The sequence below is a fragment of the Bidens hawaiensis genome, unplaced genomic scaffold (genome assembly GCF_021521415.1).
Source record: "Bidens hawaiensis isolate Kalapana, Puna unplaced genomic scaffold, B.hawaiensis_p1.1 tig00012228_1, whole genome shotgun sequence".
Classification (NCBI taxonomy): Eukaryota; Viridiplantae; Streptophyta; class Magnoliopsida; order Asterales; family Asteraceae; genus Bidens; species Bidens hawaiensis.
The window spans coordinates 170028-196693 of record NW_027491987.1 but is presented as its reverse complement, the minus strand read 5'-3'; the positions used below and the strand labels follow the sequence as shown (position 1 = coordinate 196693).

The window sequence follows — 26666 nt, the reverse complement described above, 5'->3', positions numbered from 1 at the left end:
ACTTGTCTTTTAAAAATAACCATAATTTTTCCAACTTACAAGTTTACCCTCTCATATTTAACCATATTATGTTTTTAATTTCAATTTTAAACTAACTTCACACCCATGATTTTTAAACGACAATAACTTTTTCATACGTTAATATTTTTGTAGAAAAATTATACCATAAAAGCGAACATTTTATTTTCTTTAATTTGAATATGATATTTTTATAATTTTTAAAATTTAAACAAATTAATATGTTACGTTGGGGCGTCAATGCCGATTCTGATGGTTTTTAAGTTAAACTTGTGAGCCTAACGTTAGTGTCGTTTTTTGTCGTCCAAAAGCAAAACTCAGTCATTGAAAACTGAAACCAAACTGTTATTTACGGTATGGTTCCGGTTTGGTTTCACAGTTTAAGATATGATAATAAATGTTTAAAATAATTATTAATTTAACTATACCGTCAATTCTGACTAAGCATCAACAAGATATGATACCTTAGAGGATCATAATATGAAAAATAATAATTTTAGGCACATAAATAGAAGACCTAAGCACGAAATAATAACAAGAACAAACATTACTGCAAATCATACTAGAATTAGACTAGTATAAAGTTGTTATATCCAAGTTTACTTGTATTTAAAAAGACTTTGTTCAATTGTATTTTAACTATATCTAATATATATAACAAAACAAATCTAATACTAAATAATAAAAGAAATTAAAATGCATTCAACATTTACAGTCTGGTCTGGTTTCATATGGCCGGTTTTCGATATAAACCACGAACCAAACCATTGACTACGGTTTGAAAACATTGAAACTGACCAACCGACCAAAAGTAAAAATATCAACTGTGAAACCACACCGATATCCGTTTTAAACTATTTCATGGTTTTAAACCAAACCATAACCATAAACACTCATAAGTGTTACGTGATTAACAGGGTCTACGTTCAGACACCCGCCGCATCACGCGGGCACCCGCCTTGTATAGCAAATACTTCAAGTAATAATCCAACAACTTCACTTCTTGCAATAAAATGATAAATTATGTACAAAAGTCACATGCATAAGTTCCAAGACCTAATAATTGCATGTGAGACTTATCAGCATCCACGGAACCAGAAAAATATCTCACAGGCTGGAAATTTTTTAAGTCATTACTCAGTTAAACTATCGGTGTTTTAACCTTTTTTTTGGTCATGTTCGATTGCTCAGGTCAGATCAAATCGGTATACACAACCTTTTTGGTCCGGTTCGGTCGTTCTTGTCTGTTTAAATTGGGTCGGGTCATACTAAAAAAAGATAATTAAATAAAATATTATCTAACAGAAGTCCATGAAACATACTAAAAACACATAATGAAAAATGCAATATATGCAAAGTTGTTCTTAACCACAGATTTTCATTTTTTTAAATATAATCATAACATATATAGTTTGACATTCCAAAGCAAGTGTTTATCAATAAAACAAATACAACTATCATTTAAATTCTCATCACTCATTCTTTGCTGATTACACACTCTGACCTTTGACATTCTGAACAAGTCTTTAATTGCATTATTATATACAGATGAGTTAATTATATAATCTAACCTTTTGGCCGTTTAAAAAAAACTTATCTTACCATCTAAACTAAAACTAAAAACAACGTCTAACTTAAATACATAAACACAATAAATATAGATATTAGAGAAATTTGGTGTACTGTCAATTTTCAACTTGTATTTAATAAAATATTTCAAACTAGTATTTTCATCTTCCGCATTGAGGGGAGGGCGGATGATTTGAATATTTCCAAATGCAACAAAGAAGTCGATTCAGGTGTATGAGTTACAAACTCTGTTAGAAAATATTAAGATTTCTATATATATGCAGGCTGTTTAAGAACTAACATGTACATGATTACAAAAATTGGAAGGATTATATGCTAGCAAAATCAAAACATAAAGAGAGCACAACTATATTTCCACAAAGTACAAAAGCACAATGCTAGATTTAGTTGAAATTGTTATTATGTAAATAATAATCTAAAACAACTTCACTTCTTGCAATAAAAGGATAATTATGTACTAAGGTCCAAGACCTAAAAAATGCATGTGAGACTTATCAGGAGGCCCTACGTATTTTAAAGGGGGTGGGGTAGATGTATCAAAAAATAATAAAATTCTTTGGGTGAACATAAATATTTTTAGACCAAACACCAATAATAATATTGCACCCAAACTGAAAGGGGTGCTAAGTAAACTTTGAACAATAGATTTTCGGGGTGAACATAAATACTTTTTAGACCAAACACCAATAATAATATTACACCGAAACTAAAAGGGATGCAAAGTAAACTTTGAACAATAGAAAAGCATAGGAACAAATTAACGTGACAAAATAGCAAAATACGTCTTTATATATAAACCTTTTTTTCAATGGATGTCCTTTATCAAAAGAAATTGTAAAAAACATACTTTATTTTTCAAATCTATTTCACGTTACATCCTTTGACACTAACGCAGTTAAATGTTTTCATTAAATTTGGTCATGCACTAAGCAAATAAGGGCAGTGTGGTAAATTCAACTAAACCAAAACAAACTCACCTCATCTTCATCCAAAACCAAAACAAGTACCACTACTATCACCAACTAAACAGCCATAACCGGCCACCTGTTGCCAAACAGCGCTCTAACACCCCGGATTAAGAGGAAAAGCCTAAGTGTGACGTACAGATTGTTCAAAACACATGTGACACTATTAAGTGACAATATTATTATTAATTAATTTCAACATTAAATACACAAGTTTGAAAACAAAGAAATAAAAGAAAAATAAACACAAATAAACAGTTTGTCCATTTGTTTATAATATCCTAAGTACTAATTTCTTCTCCATGTCTCATCCTCTAATAACTGTACATGTATCATATATATATAAGATAAAATCAACTAAACATATAATTTGTGAGTTCACACAAGTTTTGGTATATATAATATAAAAATCTCACAATTTCATGAAACATATGAAAATTTAGCAAGTAAGGTCCTTTTTCTAATTGGTAATAACCAACGTACTCGGATAACCGCGCAAGTAAGGTCCTTTCCAGTTGGTAACAGCCGACGTACTCGAATAATGAGGCTCTTTTTCACTCATAACAAAATGGTCCTGAGTGCAAAGGGGGGCGTATGATCATACTTATTGAGGATATCATGTGTAAGTAAGTTTTGAGCAAGTAATTAAGTAAATACATAAGTTCATGACATGAATTGTAGTTTTGTAAATGACTCGGTAAACAATTGAATAGATAGGATATATATATATATATATATATGCTACCCTCAAAATATATAAATCCGCTAAAAAGAGGGTGTCAGAAACTCAACCTTGAAATTGAAGCGGAAAAAGAAATAAAGCCGAAAACGCATCAAGGAAATCGAAACCGTTGAACCTCACGAACTTTAAATAAAATAAATACAAAAATTTAAAGACTAACTAACATGATTACTAAAGTTTAATAGTATAGTTTTTTTTGGGAATATGCATTATTTTATTATTCTTTTACTAATTGATTATTTTAATATTAATTTTATGTCTTAATGGAAATTCTAACGATTTAATATTATTTAATTACTAGTTTATTATTAATAAGAGAATTTTAATAACTATGCAATAACTATTTTAACGGTATAATTTTATCTCGTATATCATTAATTTAGCGTTTTTAAAGATATTAACGAAACGGAAAATAATATATTATTAAATCAGGTTTCATGAAACATATCGGATATGAAATGGTTGTTTTTTTATTAAACTTGGTAAAATTAATTTATTAATAAATTTATAAATTTAAAATAACTTTAATTGATCTAATATAATTTTTAACAAATTTTATTTAGTTTCTAATATAATAGAAAAATGATTTTGAAAATATGAAATAAAAATGGCAAGACCCGGGTTCGAGCACGGGTCTCTTAGAGCACAAGAAACGGGCAAACCAACTGAACTAACATGTTATTTGACTTAAGGTAAAAAACAGTAATATATAATCACAATTACATGATAAAAACCCTAGATCTTTAATCTGTAAAATAGTTCCATGTTAGCTCGAATTAGTTTAAGGATTTTGTTTATTGGTTAAAAAAGATTTAAAAGCCTACAACAATTACCTGTAAATGTTTTGATTTGACGGCGAATTGAGGTTGGCCGGAGACGGATTTTAACGAACAAAATCGAGATCAAATAGAGTATATTAGTGAAGGTTGATGTTTGGGATGAGTTTAGAAGTTGATTTACGTCTTATTTATAGAATCAATTGGAGTGTATTGTGTTTAATACTCGTTATTGAAATTTTGCATGAAATCCGGCGGTTTCGGTTGATTAAATCCGTTGGTAGTCGTTAATTGCGAGTTATGGTTGAAGATTAACGTTTGCCATTATGGTATAATGTGATTACGAGCTATTAATTGAGTTTGTCGGGGTTTTGAATGGCTGCCAGAATTTTCTTCGTTGGAAACAGCTGTCGCCGAAAAACCGGCCGGTAGGGGGGTTATTATTTTATTAATATAATTTAAAATAAGTTTAACATATGGCCCCTCATGTTTCAAGTTATATTAAAACAAAAATTAAAATATAATTTACCAAAAGAACCTTGTACTTTGAAATGATGAAATAAAAATTTAAATACTTGGATAATCTTGTTAAATTATACCTGTAAAGTTTTCAAATCGGTTAAACCTCTAAAAGAAAAACTTTAAATCTCGGAGTTTCATTTATTGAACTAAATGAATAGAAAATGAACGAACGATTATCGTAAATCATCGTGAACGTTATATTAATGAGATGAACTAATAACAAAACTATATCGAAACAACAAAAGAGTCGGTTTAACAAATTCTAATACGTAAAGCAATGGCGAATGTCACATAAATGCATGAAACAAAACTTGATATTATATATATATATATATATATATATATATATATATATATATATAAACAAAACCAAACATTTAAAATAGGTCTGGTTTTGGTTTGAAAATATCAAAATCTCTTGGGCTTAAAACCGATTTATCGGTTTAAACCGGTATTTTACAAAAAAAAAAAACCGTTGGTACAACATTTTAGCAAACCATCCTAAAACACTCGGCTCACCAGCTTGTTGTGCAAAACCCGATATTACTGGTTCAATTAGACGGTATAAACTGGCTTTTAAAACAGTGGCAGAGAACAAGCTAATTATTTAAACGTCAACCAATGAGTGAGATGTTACACTAAAACACAAAAAAATTTAAAATTTATACACGTATAAAAATATGAAATTATCAGAATCCAATCATTGTTGCAAATTTAATACAATGGCGTAACCCTCTCTTCCCCTTCACTTTACAAGGCCACATAAACCCTATCTACAAATACTGCTACCAGCCTACAACTCTGATCACAAGCAAGACCAACAATGGCTGAAAAACATAATACCAACAAAGTACCACATGTTCTACTCTTCCCCTTCCCTGTACAAGGCCACATAAACCCTATCTACCAATTTGGCAAACGCTTACTCTCCAAAGGTGTCAAAACAACACTTGTTATAACCATTTACCTCAACTCTATTCTCCCCCACAACAACATCACCACATCCACTGACATTGAAGCCATTTCAGATGGTTTTGATGAAGGCGGTTACGTTAGTGCGGATAGCCCCGAATCCTACCTCAAAACATTCAAAGAAGTTGGCTCCAAATCACTAGGTGACTTGATCAAGAAGCTTCAAAGTGAGGGAAACACTATTGATGCACTTATTTATGACTCATTTATTTTATGGGCTTTGGATGTGGCCATTGAGTGTGGAGTTCATGGTGGTTCATTTTTCACTCAAGCATGTGCTGTTAACAGCATATATTATCATGTTCATAAGGGTTTGATTTCTTTGCCACCTAGTGGACCGGTTTCGCTTCCGGGGTTGCCACAAGTAGTTGAGTGTTGGGAGACACCATCTTTTGTACATGATATTGGACCGTACCCTGGTTGGTCTGATGTTGTGTTTAATCAGTTTGCTAATATTGATCAAGCTCATTGGGTGTTCTCAAATACTTTTTACAAGCTTGAGGAAGAGGTGATTTTTCCTACGTTTTTTTCTCATATTAGTTGTTTATCTATATCTATACTATATATAATACACGATATAAGGGTAAATTAAGACACTTGATTTTAGGAGTTTTACAAATTCTAATGCATAAAGTATATGTGTTAATAGGGGTAAACTTGTCTTTTAAAAATAACCATAATTTTTCCAACTTACAAGTTTACCCTCTCATATTTAACCATATTATGTTTTTAATTTCAATTTTAAACTAACTTCACACCCATGATTTTTAAACGACAATAACTTTTTTCATACGTTAATATTTTTGTAGAAAAATTATACCATAAAAGCGAACATTTTATTTTCTTTAATTTGAATATGATATTTTTATAATTTTTAAAATTTAAACAAATTAATATGTTACGTAGGGACGTCAATGTCGATTCTGATGGTTTTTAAGTTAAACTTGTGAGCCTAACGTTAGTGTCGTTTTTTTCGTCCAAAAGCAAAACTCAGTCATTGAAAACTGAAACCAAACTGTTACTTACGGTATGGTTCTGGTTTGGTTTCACAGTTTAAGATATGATAATAAATGTTTAAAATAATTATTAATTTAACTATACCGTCAATTCTGACTAAGCATCAACAAGATATGATAACTTAGAGGATCATAATATGAAAAATAATAATTTTAGGCACATAAATAGAAGACCTAAGCACGAAATAATAACAAGAACAAACATTACTACAAATCATACTAGAATTAGACTAGTATAAAGTTGTTATATCCAAGTTTACTTGTATTTAAAAAGACTTTGTTCAATTGTATTTTAACTATATCTAATATATATAACAAAACAAATCTAATACTAAATAATAAAAGAAATTAAAATGCATTCAACATTTACAGTCTGGTCTGGTTTCATATGGCCGGTTTTCGATATAAACCACGAACCAAACCATTGACTACGGTTTGAAAACATTGAAACTGACCAACCGACCAAAAGTAAAAATATCAACTGTGAAACCACACCGATATCCGGTTTAAACTATTTCACGGTTTTAAACCAAACCATAATCATAAACACTCATAAGTGTTACGTGATTAACAGGGTCTACGTTCAGACACCCGCCGCATCACGCGGGCACCCGCCTTGTATAGCAAATACTTCAAGTAATAATCCAACAACTTCACTTCTTGCAATAAAATGATAAATTATGTACAAAAGTCACATGCATAAGTTCCAAGACCTAATAATTGCATGTGAGACTTATCAGCATCCACGGAACCAGAAAAATATCTCACAGGCTGGAAATTTTTTAAGTCATTACTCAGTTAAACTATCGGTGTTTTAACCTTTTTTTTGGTCATGTTCGATTGCTCAGGTCAGATCAAATCGGTATACACAACCTTTTTGGTCCGGTTCGGTCGTTCTTGTCTGTTTAAATTGGGTCGGGTCATACTAAAAAAAGATAATTAAATAAAATATTATCTAACAGAAGTCCATGAAACATACTAAAAACACATAATGAAAAATGCAATATATGCAAAGTTGTTCTTAACCACAGATTTTCATTTTTTTAAATATAATCATAACATATATAGTTTGACATTCCAAAGCAAGTGTTTGTCAATAAAACAAATACAACTATCATTTAAATTCTCATCACTCATTCTTTGCTGATTACACACTCTGACCTTTGACATTCTGAACAAGTCTTTAATTGCATTATTATATACAGATGAGTTAATTATATAATCTAACCTTTTGGCCGTTTAAAAAAAACTTATCTTACCATCTAAACTAAAACTAAAAACAACGTCTAACTTAAATACATAAACACAATAAATATAGATATTAGAGAAATTTGGTGTACTGTCAATTTTCAACTTGTATTTAATAAAATATTTCAAACTAGTATTTTCATCTTCCGCATTGAGGGGAGGGCGGATGATTTGAATATTTCCAAATGCAACAAAGAAGTCGATTCAGGTGTATGAGTTACAAACTCTGTTAGAAAATATTAAGATTTCTATATATATGCAGGCTGTTTAAGAACTAACATGTACATGATTACAAAAATTGGAAGGATTATATGCTAGCAAAATCAAAACATAAAGAGAGCACAACTATATTTCCACAAAGTACAAACGCACAATGCTAGATTTAGTTGAAATTGTTATTATGTAAATAATAATCTAAAACAACTTCACTTCTTGCAATAAAAGGATAATTATGTACTAAGGTCCAAGACCTAAAAAATGCATGTGAGACTTATCAGGAGGCCCTACGTATTTTAAAGGGGGTGGGGTAGATGTATCAAAAAATAATAAAATTCTTTGGGTGAACATAAATATTTTTAGACCAAACACCAATAATAATATTGCACCCAAACTGAAAGGGGTGCTAAGTAAACTTTGAACAATAGATTTTCGGGGTGAACATAAATACTTTTTAGACCAAACACCAATAATAATATTACACCGAAACTAAAAGGGATGCAAAGTAAACTTTGAACAATAGAAAAGCATAGGAACAAATTAATGTGACAAAATAGCAAAATACGTCTTTATATATAAACCTTTTTTTCAATGGATGTCCTTTATCAAAAGAAATTGTAAAAAACATACTTTATTTTTCAAATCTATTTCACGTTACATCCTTTGACACTAACGCAGTTAAATGTTTTCATTAAATTTGGTCATGCACTAAGCAAATAAGGGCAGTGTGGTAAATTCAACTAAACCAAAACAAACTCACCTCATCTTCATCCAAAACCAAAACAAGTACCACTACTATCACCAACTAAACAGCCATAACCGGCCACCTGTTGCCAAACAGCGCTCTAACACCCCGGATTAAGAGGAAAAGCCTAAGTGTGACGTACAGATTGTTCAAAACACATGTGACACTATTAAGTGACAATATTATTATTAATTAATTTCAACATTAAATACACAAGTTTGAAAACAAAGAAATAAAAGAAAAATAAACACAAATAAACAGTTTGTCCATTTGTTTATAATATCCTAAGTACTAATTTCTTCTCCATGTCTCATCCTCTAATAACTGTACATGTATCATATATATATAAGATAAAATCAACTAAACATATAGTTTGTGAGTTCACACAAGTTTTGGTATATATAATATAAAAATCTCACAATTTCATGAAACATATGAAAATTTAGCAAGTAAGGTCCATTTTCCAATTGATAATAACCAACGTACTCGGATAACCGCGCAAGTAAGGTCCTTTCCAGTTGGTAACAGCCGACGTACTCGAATAATGAGGCCCTTTTTCACTCATAACAAAATGGTCCTGAGTGCAAAGGGGGGCGTATGATCATACTTATTGAGGATATCATGTGTAAGTAAGTTTTGAGCAAGTAATTAAGTAAATACATAAGTTCATGACATGAATTGTAGTTTTGTAAATGACTCGGTAAACAATTGAATAGATAGGATATATATATATATATATATGCTACCCTCAAAATATATAAATCCGCTAAAAAGAGGGTGTCAGAAACTCAACCTTGAAATTGAAGCGGAAAAAGAAATAAAGCCGAAAACGCATCAAGGAAATCGAAACCGTTGAACCTCACGAACTTTAAATAAAATAAATACAAAAATTTAAAGACTAACTAACATGATTACTAAAGTTTAATAGTATAGTTTTTTTTGGGAATATGCATTATTTTATTATTCTTTTACTAATTGATTATTTTAATATTATTTTTATGTCTTAACGGAAATTCTAACGATTTAATATTATTTAATTACTAGTTTATTATTAATAAGAGAATTTTAATAACTATGCAATAACTATTTTAACGGTATAATTTTATCTCGTATATCATTAATTTAGCGTTTTTAAAGATATTAACGAAACGGAAAATAATATATTATTAAATCAGGTTTCATGAAACATATCGGATATGAAATGGTTGTTTTTTTATTAAACTTGGTAAAATTAATTTATTAATAAATTTATAAATTTAAAATAACTTTAATTGATCTAATATAATTTTTAACAAATTTTATTTAGTTTCTAATATAATAGAAAAATGATTTTGAAAATATGAAATAAAAATGGCAAGACCCGGGTTCGAGCACGGGTCTCTTAGAGCACAAGAAACGGGCAAACCAACTGAACTAACATGTTATTTGACTTAAGGTAAAAAACAGTAATATATAATCACAATTACATGATAAAAACCCTAGATCTTTAATCTGTAAAATAGTTCCATGTTAGCTCGAATTAGTTTAAGGATTTTGTTTATTGGTTAAAAAAGATTTAAAAGCCTACAACAATTACCTGTAAATGTTTTGATTTGACGGCGAATTGAGGTTGGCCGGAGACGGATTTTAACGAACAAAATCGAGATCAAATAGAGTATATTAGTGAAGGTTGATGTTTGGGATGAGTTTAGAAGTTGATTTACGTCTTATTTATAGAATCAATTGGAGTGTATTGTGTTTAATACTCGTTATTGAAATTTTGCATGAAATCCGGCGGTTTCGGTTGATTAAATCCGTTGGTAGTCGTTAATTGCGAGTTATGGTTGAAGATTAACGTTTGCCATTATGGTATAATGTGATTACGAGCTATTAATTGAGTTTGTCGGGGTTTTGAATGGCTGCCAGAATTTTCTTCGTTGGAAACAGCTGTCGCCGAAAAACCGGCCGTAGGGGGGGTTATTATTTTATTAATATAATTTAAAATAAGTTTAACATATGGCCCCTCATGTTTCAAGTTATATTAAAACAAAAATTAAAATATAATTTACCAAAAGAACCTTGTACTTTGAAATGATGAAATAAAAATTTAAATACTTGGATAATCTTGTTAAATTATACCTGTAAAGTTTTCAAATCGGTTAAACCTCTAAAAGAAAAACTTTAAATCTCGGAGTTTCATTTATTGAACTAAATGAATAGAAAATGAACGAACAATTATCGTAAATCATCGTGAACGTTATATTAATGAGATGAACTAATAACAAAACTATATCGAAACAACAAAAGAGTCGGTTTAACAAATTCTAATACGTAAAGCAATGGCGAATGTCACATAAATGCATGAAACAAAACTTGATATTATATATATATATATATATATATATATATATATATATATAAACAAAACCAAACATTTAAAATAGGTCTGGTTTTGGTTTGAAAATTACGAATGTTACAGGATTCAGAAATTTTAGAAATTTTGTTCCAAAATAAAAATAAAAATAAAATTTTAAAGAAAATAACTAGTATGTGAAGTTGTTAAAAGTTTTAACAGTTAATTAAATAAAAAGAAAAATGCCGATCTTTCAATGGCCCGAAAGACGCCACAAATGTGAAATGTGACAAGGAGACTTATGTATAGGATGTACCAGCGGCGTATCAACCATGCCCTTATCATACTGCATTTGTCCCGTTTTCTAAAATCATTCTAGGTTTCGAGTTATTGCACACAACCGTACTTATTATGTCTTCCATGCAAGGATTTGGATAATTACGAGTCGACCAATAATTACCTTTATCGTCATATGGTCCACATAATCTGTGTTGTTGTGTAGGTTTTAAGATAAAACGAATTCTTATATGAAAACTTTTAAATCAAGAACAATAAACAATAAACTACAAGAATTAAAAATAACAAAAAAATATAAACAAGTCTTTGAGGTCAAGGATAAGAGAAAGGTTAAGTCAAAGTAAATAAATGAAACCATTGCGATTTAAACTAAATAAACGATGTTATTGAAGTTTTAAACAAAATAAGCGAGATTCTACTGTAACTTACAATAATAATAATAATAATAATAATAATAATAATAATAATAATAATAATAATAATAATAATAATGAGTGATACTTTTAAGGTCATGAACATCAATATACTTAAACGAATATTGGAGTCGAGAATAATAGGGTAAATAGAGGTGACATTGAGCAAATAAAATATAAATACATAAGCCGATAAAGCATTAGGTTTGAAAATAAGATAGATTAACGATACTTTAATATCAAAATATAAAAATAGATTAAGTTTTTGGAGTCAATAATGAAATGAAAATTTCAAATAAAATATCAATATGAAGAAAGGAAATATTGAGATTAAGAATAACAAAGTAAATAATTGAAACTTCGAGATAAAAGTAAAGCATTGGTCTCAAATTGATGAAACATTGAGATCAAGAATAACAAAATAAATAATTGAAACTTCGGGATCAAAGTAAAGCATTGGTCACAAATTAATGAAACATTGAGATAAAGTATAACAAAATGATTCGATGAAACATTAAGCGTAAAAAGAACCAAACAAATAACCAAAACAATTCATGTAAAATAATTATAAACTCAACATGTTCATAGTCCCAATTTCTAATACAAAGATTACGTTTATGGGAAATCGGTTATAGACCATGAGATTGAGATAACAAAAGTAAACTGATTCAAAAATACAACTTTGAATGATGTATGCAAATAGCTCACTAATCAATGAATAACCAAACTCAACATAAACTTCGTAAACAACCTTCGATATAATTCGATACATAAATTTATTTCGATTATATCCAAACAGAATAATACACACACACACATGCACACACACATAAAGAAGAAAGAAAGAAAGAAAAACAAAAGGTAGCTTGCGATGTTTGTCTTCTCGAAGATGGGTTGTGGTATGAAATTTATTATGGGGGCGGTGCCATGATTTATTATCCGAAACTCGTTGGCGTTGAAAAAAGAGGAAAAAATGATTTTTGATATTCATTTAAGTTTGTGAAAATGGATTGCAAGACGTCATGCTTTTATAACTTAAGGAAAAATTATAGTAATAATAATTTGCATGAAAAGAAATCCTTAGTTAGCGCTAAAATTTGTGAAACTTTATGAAATTTTTAATATAAAAGGCTTTTAGTTAGGCGAAATCTTAGGAAAATAGAGGTTGTTGGATAAAATGACTTGTTTTGATAGAACTGTTATCATGACGAGCTTAGAACTTTTTTGAAGTAAAAGATTTTACTTTATCTGAAGTTTTCATTAACCTAGGAAAAAATATTATATGAATAATAATAATTGTGGTGGTGGTGGTAGTCGTAGTAGTAATAGCAGTTGCAGTAGTAGTAGTAGCCTATATGGTTAGAATGAAATTTCAATTTCTTTTGAAGAAAATCAATTTGAATATACTTCGTATAACAAAATATTTTGTGAATATATATGAATATATGTATTTATTAATTGATTATTTTAAAATAATTGAGATTTGAAATTTCAAGTAAAAGGTGTTCATAAAAGAAATAAATGCGGAAAAGTATGCATGGAAATTTTATTTATATATATATATATATATATATATATATATATATATATATATTTCAAAAATAGGCATGTTTGATAAGTTTGAAGAGACTAAGTATTGATATGGGAAAACGAATAAACTTTAAGTGGACAAGGGATGCTGGGTAAGATATGGCATGTCGGAAACAAGTTATTCTGAGTGTTTCTAGTGTGCTCGGGTCATTATAATGGTGGAGACTTGAAGCACGTGTTAGAATAAATATATATTTTATATATATTTTATATATGGCCCTTATAATTATTTATCTTATTATTGATCATTGACCTAAATAACCTTATGTTTATAACTGGTAAATCCTTGATGGACGGAATTACCCTTACTAACATTAATAGGGTTTCCCCTTGGGTGTATATATAGAGAGCTTATTAGAGAGGTTAATAACTAATGATGAATAATAACACCATAAGAATCATCCCCTACCTCTCTCCCTCAAATCGTGTTCATCAAGAACACCTAATCTCCATCCTAACCATACACCCTAAAGGGGAACTCGATCAGATTAAGAAGATGTCAATCTCAAACATCACTGGATTAACAGGTATTACATATTTCCTTGTTTACATTATATCATCGATTATAGAAACTGATCAACATGTGGTATCAGAGCATGATGTTGATTAATCAGTTTCTTCGATGTCCATAAAAACTGGAATTAAAATAGGAAACGAGTTTTTGATTAAAACCCTTATGTTTACGGTTTTGATCATCATCATAAAACTGATTGGATCTGATGTTCGTATTACTTCTAACGAATTGTTAGGTCTGATTAAAACCTGTTCATTATAAAAACCTGATTATTTTCGAAATCTGTTTTACAAAACTTTCAGATTTCGATTCCAGTATTAAATCTGATAATATAATCGAAAACAGTTTCGTAAAATTCTTGAAACTGTTCTTGTTTTTTTCGAAGATGTTCTTGAAGAACATCATAATTTTCGAAAACTAACCTTAATTAGGATTAACTTGGGAAAATGAAATCTGTTAAAGAGATAATATTATCTCTAAGTTTAATTTCAAAATCTTTTAAATAAAATAAAAGATATAATTTTGAAATCTTATTAAAATTAGAGATAATCTAAAACTTTAAAGAAATAAAAATTATCTCTAAGTTTAATTTCAAAATCTTTAATATAAAATAAAAGATATAATTTTGAAATCTTATTAAAATTAGAGATAATCTAAAACTTTAAAGAGATAATATTATCTCTAAGTTTAATTTCAAAATCTTTTAAATAAGATAAAAGATATAATTTTGAAATCTTATTAAATTTTGAGATAATCTAAAACTTTATAACAGAATCTCCCAAATCCCTTAAAATTAGGAAAAGGTTATCAGGTTGATTATTCTTTTCGAATTCTGCTAATGTTGCGAATCAAGGCATCTATTCGCAACAACTGGACTCTAATCGCAACAAATGAAATGTTGCGAAATCGCATGATGTTGCGAGAATTACATATTATCTTGCGAGTAACATGTTGCGAATGTCCACTAATTATGTTGCGATCAGAACCTAGCATCACAGAATGTTGCGAAGGGACATATGTTGCGAAAAGTCACTAATGTTGCGAACCTTAAGATGTTGCGTATTACTTAAGATGTTGCGACGAGCTAATTTTGCAAGATGTTGCGAGTATTACCTATTGATGTTGCGATCAGCCCATAAAATCACAGGATGTTGCGAGTACTCTTAATCGCAACAATTATGTTGCGAGTGCTTTAAATCGCAACAATGCTGATTACATCACAACAACTCCATTCGCAACATCTCTCATAACAACATCATTCGCAACATCTCTTATAAAACATCAATCGCAACATTACTTATGACTGCACTGTTCGCAACATCTAAAATCCCCTAACCAAATTCGCAACATCACTTCGAAGAAATCGCAACTTTACTTATATCTTACATGTTGCGAAATGATCAGAAACCCTTATATATAACCTAACTGATTAAGGGGCCCTGCTCCGTTAAATTACTTAACTTAAATAACACTTATAGTTCACTTCTGCCCAACGGTGATGTGTAACCTAATATTGTTATTTAAGTCTAATTAAGTATGTCACTTAAAAGTGTATGTCCTAACGTTATCAGACATTCGCATGACTTTAGTTTTGCTTAACTTAAACAACACTTCATGAGTTCACTTCTGCCCAATGGTGATGTGGTAGCTTAACAAAGTTGTTTTAGTCTAACTAAGCATAGTCATCTAAAAGATGAGTATCCTAAAATTGCTAGATACTCAAATGACATTAACTTTGCCTTAAATACCTTAAATGTCTCAATTCTGCCCAACGGTGATTTGTTACATTTATGTATTGCAAACTTACCTTGTGCATAACAACTTGATTGTTCCAATTCTGCCCAACGGTGATTTGTTACAATTATTTTCGCACAAGAATTTTATACTTAAATAATACATTTTCTGCCCAACGGTGATCTATTTTATTTAAGTATAATAAAATTAATTTTGGTGTTATACTTAAAATTATCACATCTTCATAATGATCCTTACATTAATGATCCTTCATTAATGATCCTAATTTCAGTCTGCCTTATTAGATTACCCATAACATAAATCACTCTAAAATTCTTCTATAAAGTTTGAATCTCAAACCTAAATCATCCACTCTTATTTCAAAACCTAAGAAGAGTTTTGCTTCTAAAAGGGTCTTATAAAATTTGCCCTTTTGAGTCTTGATTATCCTTAAAGACTTGAAATTCTTACTGCTCATTCTGATAAAAGTATTACAGAAAAACACTTGAGCATAATCAGTGGGATAAATAAATATGTCTCTTATGATAATCAAGAACTCCTTACATGATTCCTATCAGGTGAGCAATTACGGATTCTAAAATTCCTAAGACTAACGTTTTTTTTTTTCTATGGAAATAATAGAATCAAAACAATTCCTAAGATGCATGCAAAACACTCTAATTCTAAATAAAAAGGTTAATTGGCATTTGTGAATACATCCTAATATTTAATTCCATGACCCATAAACTGAGAGCTTATACATGGAACTTAATGAAGTCTTTTCAGTGTATTACTTTTCCACCAGTACAATTAGATGCCTTAAGAATCAACTATAACACTCAGAAGTACTAAAGGAAACTGAGTGTGTTGCTAGCAATATATGTACAGGAAAAGGAATGCCTAAAATTGAAAATCAAATGTTATTCACCTTACTACCACTAAACCTTAAAAGAGGATAGTTCTAAAGTCTTGAAACAAAACACAAGTACTGCTTCCAGCTCTAAGTTATCAAAGGGAAAGTCTCACTGCAAAATCATGCCATTAGACTAGGCACGAGCAAAGAGACTATCCATACCTCAAGGGAACAGTTGGCTAAGAAAGGTAGTTACCAATTAATGATATTTAACTCCACTAATATTAATATCCCTATTAACACATGTTAGTTGAGTTTAGTTTTATACGTTTCCTTATCAGAAATCGATAATAATTAAGATGAGAGTCAGTGACTCATTTAGTGTTAAGGTTGTAAGAACCATAAAAGCTGTTTTGTATTAAGCTTTATGATACCTTAAACATTCTAGAGTTTACTCAGAATTTAGTATCAATACTAAAGCTACATTTTGACAGTTATAAGGTTTTAAATGACCAAAACAAAGTCACTACTAACTAAAACTATCATATTATCGGTCGTTATTATCTGAATAGAAACCTTATAAGATAAAACTAAGCGATGCTACAAATTTCACAACCTTTTGTTATCATAGAAATGAGAATTTAACAAAAGATAAATGAGACTTACGTACTTCATCCATTAAGACCAAAATTTTCATGAGAAATCATGACTCGGTTGACAAAGGATGAATTGCCATTAAATCTCATTCTTAGTGATTTGAAAGCATGTGTTAAATGCCCTAAATATAAACTGGATAAAGGGAGTAAGTGAGGTCCACCATAAGTTATAATTCACTGCTATTAGTGGAGCTTAGAAGAATATCAACTTGTATCTAATCTGTTTCCTACTGGACAAGTTCTTTAAAGAAATCAATTCATATATACTTATCAGTATTCCTTCTAAATATGTCCTTAAAATTTCTTATGAAATATGGACAATAAGGAAATCAAGTCTAAAATGTATGAAAGTTTCCTATGACATGAATCGCCAAAACTTGTATGGAGTTTTAGAGGCCTAAAAGATCAGTGGGAGCACTGAGTGTCCTTATATGCAAGATACGGGGAGAAACAACTTAATCTACCTCATAAAACATCCCTTGTATAAGACACTGCTCCATTATATCTTGTCTCCTTAACATTTAATGCTACTCCTAACAAATTTTGTTGGATACCTAAATATGGGAAAACTTAGATTTCTTACCAAGACTAATTAATATAATCCTCAATTAGAATTTATTGGTCTTCTGATGTTGACCCTAAGCATGCTGAATTCTTACATATTTCTAAGGTCAGTAGGAGCAGTAAAAGTCCTTATCATAACTTGGCTAAGTACAAGACGCGGGGGGAGAGATTGTCGCTTACTTTAACTCCGATTACACCTCTTGTACACCATACTGCACCAACTCTTACATACTTAGAAACTAATATTGCTCCTAATATACCTGAAAATATGAAACTCCTTATAAACCCAATAATCAACTCAGGAGGTCATCTAGGTCTCAAAGGCCTACTAACTTTGATGATTATGTACCCTACCTGACTAAAGATTAAATGGATTTTGGAAGGTTTAATGATCCTACCTCTTCTAATTAAACCATTAGTATCAATCAATCTTCTAAAATAGTATAACGTTTGGGATTTGGTTGAATTACCTAAAAGGTAGTCATTACTAAACTAAATCTGAATGAATAACGTTAATACACTAAAGGTATGATTAATTGATAAAGGTATACTCAAGAGGGAATAAATTATCAAAGAACCTAGTTCCTTGTCTTACAAAAGGTTACATTGAGGATCATCACTGTTCTAGTAGCTTATAATAATTTAGAGCTACATTACATGAACATTAAAACAACTTTCCCTAACACTGGCCTACATGTTCGTAAAATAACCTGTAAGTTCTAAACTGAAGGTTAAGAACACTTAGTTTGTAAGTCAATAAAATCCATGTATGGGTTGATGCAAGAATCAATAATGAAATCATAATGCAACTCTCTTCATCAAGAACTAAGTGGATTGATTTACCTACCTCAAGATGAGTGGGAGCAACTAATGTAAACTTGTCCTTATATAGATGACATTCTTTTGACAAGTATATGTTACATGAGTCAAAGTATTGTTAACGCATATCTTGACCTAATCAATCACGGAGATACCTCTTATTTAATAGTTATCAAAATACACCGAGATAGACTCATTAGTTTTATATGTTTTACATGAAACGGGTCCTTACACTTGTAACATACAATATTGCTCTCCTTTAGAGGCTAATAGGATAAATGAGATTATTTCCTTATGCATCATTAATTAGATGCCTTAAGAAGGTTCAAATCTATACTCGTTTAGATATTGGTCACATTGCTAAACACTAGACTAATTATTTCTATTGTGAAGCATCTGATAAAATATCACAATATCTCTAAGAAACGAGACACAATAATTTAAAGAAGAAGAAGTGAGAACTAAAAAACGGTTGACTACTAATATTCTAACTTTGTCAACTTCTGGGTATATCCTTATGTCAGCAGACATTACTATCTCATGAAGGAGTCCTAACTAACTGATAACAACGACCCAAGTTATAATGACATAATATGTTGCTGATCATAACGCAACGTGTCACTAAATGTTGTTGGAAAACTTTATCAGTTGACTCATAATTTATTAACTTCATATAAATCCAATATTGAAGACTTATTGTGATAAAGTCAGCTACCCTTATTTCTTGAACAGTAACAGTTCAAGCGGAGCTGCATTAGAATTCGATACAAGTCTAAATTATTGTTCGCTTATGACTTAAGAACAAATAGAGGAAACTAAACTTTTGTATCGAATGCATTCATGATATGCTTATGGATCCACTAATTAAAGGTCTGTCACCCATAAGTCTCCTAAATGGCCAATAATAGAGACGGGTTTTACCAATGACCAAGCGCAACTGCGTATCGTACTATGAATGATTAATTATTAATTTTTCCTCATACGTTGAAAATTTGTTTTGTCTCTAAATACGTTCATGCATGCCTAAAGACGTATAGACACTAATTATACAAATCAACGGTAAGGGCTTATTTGTCAATTTGATCCTAAAGTTAGGTTTTAAATTTGAGTTGTAGTATGATTAATGGGGGTCCTGAGTCGAATATTGATTCAACGACTGTATTTCTCTGCTGCAATTTGGGTTTAGAACTAAAATGAGTATTAACCTCTGATCAGACTAATCTAATGCTCATAATAAATAATTACTAGGCCAAGTGGGAGAATTTTAGAATAAATATATATTTTATATATATTTTATATATGGCCCTTATAATTATTTATCTTATTATTGATCATTGACCTAAATAACCTTATGTTTATAACTGGTAAATCCTTGATGGACGGAATTACCCTTACTAACATTAATAGGGTTTCCCCTTGGGTGTATATATAGAGAGCTTATTAGAGAGGTTAATAACTAATGATGAATAATAACACCATAAGAATCATCCCCTACCTCTCTCCCTCAAATCGTGTTCATCAAGAACACCTAATCTCCATCCTAACCATACACCCTAAAGGGGAACTCGATCAGATTAAGAAGATGTCAATCTCAAACATCACTGGATTAACAGGTATTACATATTTCCTTGTTTACATTATATCATCAATTATAGAAACTGATCAACAGCACGAGCATATGATAAGGTATATGGTTGAGATAAATGGTTAGGTAGCTGGTCGTGAGAAATAAATATGTGGTGTTGAGTATGTATAGTTTCTTGGCAACGGGTGGTGGCTGGAATTATCAAAATTTTAAGCATTTCGGCATTGCAGTAGCAGAGTGTTGGAATTTCACGTGTTACACAAAAGGTGTGTTCCCGTACAAGGCTTTTGTTGGATTAGGTTTGGGTGTCCAAGAGTTAAGTTGGGTTTGGATTGACTTAGGCATAGTTTTGGTGTTTGATTGATGTGGTTAGTGATGACTTTTGGGTTATCATGGTCAGGATCACGGCGGTCAATTGCTTGATAATCTGGAGTCATTTTGCGGGTTGAACTTCGAGTGCAACGCCTAGGTAAACGAGAAGACACGCTGTGAGCGTGAAGGGTTCACGTGACATGAGACGTAAATATGAAATTCGTATTAATAACCAAAAGATACATTACATGAAAGATTCCTAAAATCGGAATCCATCTATATAAATCATAAAAATAAATAAAGAAATAAAATTGCGTGAAACAAAATTTGAAATCGAAATTGAAATTGAAATGTCCATGAGCTATCATGAGTTTTCGCATTTCAACAATAATCCCATAAATTTTTGAATAACCATATGGAATCTATATCAAATTTTGAAATACGAATATCCATGAACCACCATGGATTTAATACAAACTTAATATAAGTAGTGAAATCGAATTAAAAACAGAGTTTTCAAGTACCACCAAACTTTTTGAATTTTCAATTAAAACCATAAGAGTAAATGAATATATACAAATAAAGAAAACGAATTGAAAATCGACTATTCATGCATCACCATTACTTTTTGAATTTTCAATTCTAAACCATAATAGTAAATGAATATACGCATAAATAAAACGAATATTGAACTCGACTATTCATGTAATAGCATGAATTTTCAAGATTTCAATGTTAAACCATAATAATAAATGAATATATATAAATAAAGAAAAACGAATTGAAACTCGACAATTCATGTAATATCATGACTTTTATATTCCAACACAAAATTCAAATGCGTAGTCAGATCGAACCGAAAGCTGGGTATTCGTGTATCACCATGACTTGACATACTTTCAGTTAAAACACACAAATTAAAATTCGTAATCAAAACGAACCAAAATCTAGGTATTCTTATATCACCACGACTTGTCACACTTTCAGTTAAAACACATTGTAAAGCATTGAGGGTAGGAGTCACACGTCGCATGAACTACCATGGCTTGTATGACATCCTTAGGAGTGCAACCATATTCTTTTCACAAAGAGAACATGCTCGCATTTGAAAGCTTAAAGTTCTGATTCGTATGGCGTTTGGTGTGGTACATTTTGGCCTAATAGGTTTCATGGTCATTCCGAACTCTCCCGGTAAGCAACCGAGCCCCGCATCTGATTGAGATTTATGCGCATTACTTATCCTTAGGTTTCAATAACCTTGGTGTCCAGAGTTTGGAAAACAAGCACGTCCCCTTTCCAGTTACTACATACCCGCTACATAGAACCATCTATAAGACGAAGAAATATCGAAAACCGAAAATCTATTATTGCAAATGTTTGAAAATCTTCATTTTAGGCATAAGCCTTGGACTTGTGTGTTGCTTGTGTATATGAGGCGTAAATGAATTGATAATAATAAAGTAATATAGCATGTGCAGTGAACAATAACATAGAGCCAACATAATATCTAATTATGCAACCCTAAACAAATATTGAAAATAAGCTATAACCAACTAGGGCACTACGTCTAATGTCCTATCTTATTGTCACGACACAGATACCAATATTTAGCACCCCGGATTATGCGGGAATGCCTGAGTGTGATGTACAGATTGCTCAAAACACATGTGACACTATTAAGTGACAATATTATCATTAATTAATTTCAATATCAAATACATAAGTTTAAAAACAAAGAAATACAAGAAAAATAAACAAAACTAAAGAGTTTGTCCATTTGTTTAAAATATCCTAATTAAGTACTAATCTCTTCTCCACATCTCATCCTCTAATAACTGTATCTGTAGCATATATATAAAATAAAGTCAATAAACAAATAGTTGGTGAGTTCACACAAGTTTTGATATATATAGTATAAAAATCTTACAATTCCATGAAACATGTGTAAATCAAGTAAGTAAGGTCCTCTCTAGTTGGTAACAACCAACGTACTCGTGTGTAATTGAGCAAGTAAGGTCTTCTCTAGTTGGTAACAACCAACGTACTCGGATAATCGTGCAAGTAAGGTCCTTTTCATTTGGTAAAAACCAACGTACTCGGATAATGAGGTCATTTTCCATTCATAACAAAATGGTATCGGGTGCAAAAGGGGCGTATAATCATACATATTGAGGATGCCACGAGCAAGTAAGTTTTGAGCAAGTAATCAAGTAAACACACAAGTCCATGATATGAATTGTAGTTTTGTAAATGACTCGTTAAACAATAAATAGATATGATATATACGCTACCCCCAAAATGTATAAAAACGTTAAAAAGGGGTGTGAGAAACTCACATTTGAAATTGAAGTTAAAATAGAAATAAAGCCGAAAACGAGTCAAGGAAATCGGAACATGTGAACCTCACGAACTATAAATAAAATAAATACAAAAATTTAAAGACTAACTAACGGGATTAATAAAATTTAATAGTTTAGTTTTTTTTTTGGAATATGCATTATTTTATTATATATTTTACTAATTGATTATTTTAATATTATTTTTAAGTATTAACGGAAATGCTAATGATTTAATGTTTTTTCTAATATTATTTAATTACTAGTTTATTATTAATAAGAGATTTTTAATAATTATGGAATATCATTTTTAACGGTATAATTTTATCTCGTATATCATTAATTTAGCGTTTTTAAAAATATTAATGAAATGAAAATAATATATTATTAAATCGGGTTTCACAAAACCTATCAGATATAAAAAGGTTGGTTTTTCTTTTTTTTTTTTTTATGAAAATTAGTAAAATTAATTTATTATTAATTTTATTTAATTTAAAATTAATATAATTTGTTTAATATAATTTTTAATAAATTTTATTTGGTTTATAATATAATAGAAAAATGATTTTAAAAATATGAAATAAAAATGGCCAGAGCCGTGCTCGAACACGGGTCTCTCAAACAACACGCAAGGGAGCAAACCAACCGAACTAACATGCTATTTGTTTTAATGTCAGAAACAGAAATATATAAGCAAAATTACAATATCATCTTTATTCTTTAAAGACCCTAGATCTTTAATCTGTAAAATGTTTTTATGTTTGCTCAAATTAGTTTTGGGGTTTTGTTTATTGGCTAAAAATGATTCAAAAGCATATAACAATTACCTGTAAATGTTTTGATTTGACGGTGAACCGATGTTTGCCGGAGACGAATTTTAACGAACAAATTCAAAATCAAAGAGAGTATATTAGTGAAGGTTGATGTTAGGGACAAGTTCAGAAGCTGATTTACGTCCTATTTATAGAACCAATTGGAGCGTATTGTGTTTAACACTCGTTGAAATTTTACATGAAATCCGGCGGTTTCGATTGATTAAATCCATTGGTAGTTGTTAATTTGGAGTTATGGTTGAAGATTAACATTTGCTGTTATGGTTTAAGGTGATTACGAGCTATTAGTTGAGTCATTAGATGCGTTTGATGGGGTTTTGAATGGCTGCCGGAATTTTTTGCCGGAAATGACAATCGCCGGAAAACCGGCTGGTGCGGAGGGGGTGGGAAGGTGGGTTATTATTTTATTAATATATTTTAAAATAAGTTACACATACGTCCCCTCATGTTTCAAGCTATACTAAAACAAACATTAAACTATAATTTACCAAAGGACCTTGTACATTGAAATGATGAAATAAAAATTTAAATATTTGGAACATTTTGTTATATTATACCCGTAAAATGTGAAAATTAGGTAAACATTTAAACAAAAAAAAACTTTAAATCCAGGAGTTTCGTTTATTGAACTAAATGAATAGAAAATGAATGAACGAAAATCGTAAATCATCGTGACTTTATACTAATGATGAACTAATAAGAAAACTATATAGAAATGACAAACGGGTCGGTTTAACTAATTCAATTACGTAAAGCAATGACTAATGTCACATAAAGCAATGAAGAATTTCACATAAATGCATGAAATGAAACTTGAGATTATATATGCATAAACAAAATAAAAAATTTTAAATGGTTCTTTTTTGAAAATTAACGAATGTTTCAGGCGCCACCACGCACCTCCTGTAGCCACCACCACTGGAACACCAAATACCAACAACCCTATATGTAACACCACCATCTACCGTTTAACACCACCGCCTCACCATCGCATCCAAATCATTTTAATTTGCTTCTACAACTTCAATAACTTCTTGGTTAAAAAGTTAAAACGCCCCCAATTATAACCCCTAGAAACCTAAATAAAAAATTCATGTTCGTTAACAACGAATTGCTATTAAAACTTTAGGGCGTCTGCGCGGAATTCAAAGACAAGTAAAATGGTGTAATTTTCTTACCTTGATTGGATCAATTGGCAACCGGTATTGTTGCCGGAAAAACGATTTTGCACAATTTTCTTGACTTGACTACTGAAATCAAATAAATCACCCATTTTTCTTGATAAAATTTGTGAGGGTAAACGACATTACGGATGTATATAGGCCGATGGAGGCGGCTCCATGAATGACGCCGTGTTCTCCGGCGAGGATGATCTTGCCCCCATGTGGCCGAATCTAAGCTGATTCAGGTCCGTCACCACTCATGAAGATCTAAAACATTTTGTTGACGAGCGAAGTCGATACCGGCAGCTATGTTGTTGCCTGTCGTGAAGGATCATACAATGATAGTTGCAAACATGGTGGTGGTTTCAGGTGTTGGTGGTTGCGAAAATCGTGGTGGTGTAGGGCTCATAGGATCCCTCGTCGGAAAACAGGTTTTGGTAGTGATGGTTGGATGGTAATGATGAAGATGATGGGAAGGGGACGGTGACAATGGATGGAAGAGGTGTGTTACTGATGGTAGAGGTGTGTGCGTGAGAGAGAGAGAGATGGGTTATTTGTATATTTTTTATTTTAGTAAAAAATAAAGGTATTTTTCTAATAAAAGACCAAATCTTTAATCTAATTACCCAAATAGTCCTTAAAGAGGTAAAATGACCACACTGTCCTCATGTGCAAAGTACATGACCAAATTAAACAGAAAAATTTAACTAGGTTAGTGCCAAAGGACGTAACGTGAAAGAGATTTGAAACATGAAGTATGCTTTCTGCTTTTTCTTTGGCTAAAGGGCGTCCATTGAAAAAACGTTCATACATAAAGGGCGTCTTTTTCTAGTTTGTCAATTAATTTAATGGTTTTTTTATTAAATAACATAGAAATTTATATGCACGTAACAGTTGTTAGTAGTGTAGTTTGGTTGCTTTCATTTTAGAACCAATATTTTGTAGATAATTCAAAACGGGTAAAACAGAAAAATGAGTTATTGTAGTGTGTGATCTCTATTAAAATGTGGCTTAGTTATTTTTTTACAAGTGAGAGAATAAAATGTGATGTAGCAATTACGTAACTATTGTAGTGTGATCTCCATGATTCTTTTTTTATTTACCAGGTGATAGAGTGGATGAGAAAGATGTGGAATTTGAAGGTTATCGGGCCAACAATTCCATCTGTGTACCTTGACAAACGACTTGAAGGTGATATAGATTACGGATTTAGTATCTTTAAAGCGAGTCACAAGGAATGCATGGAATGGCTAAATGATAAGCCAAAAAACTCAGTTGTTTACATATCATTTGGGAGCTTGGCACAACTTGGACCCGAACAAATGAAAGAAATTGCATGGGGTTTAAGTGATAGCAATGTGAATTTCTTATGGATTGTTAGGGCTGAAGAAAAGGGAAAACTCCCAAAGGATTTTCTCGAAGAAAAAGTACCAGGAAAGGGTTTAGTTTTGGCATGGTGTAGACAACTCGATGTGTTATCACACGAGTCAATAGGATGCTTTCTTACACATTGTGGATTTAACTCAACTCTTGAAGCAATAAGTCTAGGAGTTCCAGTCGTGGGTATGCCTCAATGGACTGATCAAACAACGAATGGGAAGTTGCTAGATGAAATATGGGGCATTGGAGTAAGAGTTAAGGCTGATGAGAACGGGATAGTGAGGAGAGGAACTCTAGTGTCATCTATAAAGAAGATTATGGAAGATGAGAAAGGAGAAGTAGCTCGGAAGAACGCGGAAAAATGGAGTGAATTAGCTAAAGTTGCCGTTGATAAAGGTGGGAGCTCTGACAAGGATATCAATGACTTTGTATGTGAACTAAAGCATGGAGGTTGATTTACCATCATGCACAAAGG

The 26666-nt window shown here is 30.9% G+C and overlaps 1 pseudogene across 1 annotated transcript; it reads left to right on the top strand.

The window, feature by feature from the left end:
- The first annotated feature begins 5392 nt into the window (after positions 1 to 5392).
- On the top strand, positions 5393 to 26646 carry LOC143540356 (UDP-glycosyltransferase 74G1 pseudogene; annotated as a pseudogene). Its single transcript, XR_013136584.1, has 2 exons — positions 5393 to 6093; positions 25918 to 26646. The product of XR_013136584.1 is annotated as a UDP-glycosyltransferase 74G1 pseudogene (transcript).
- Positions 26647 to 26666: the final 20 nt, after the last annotated feature.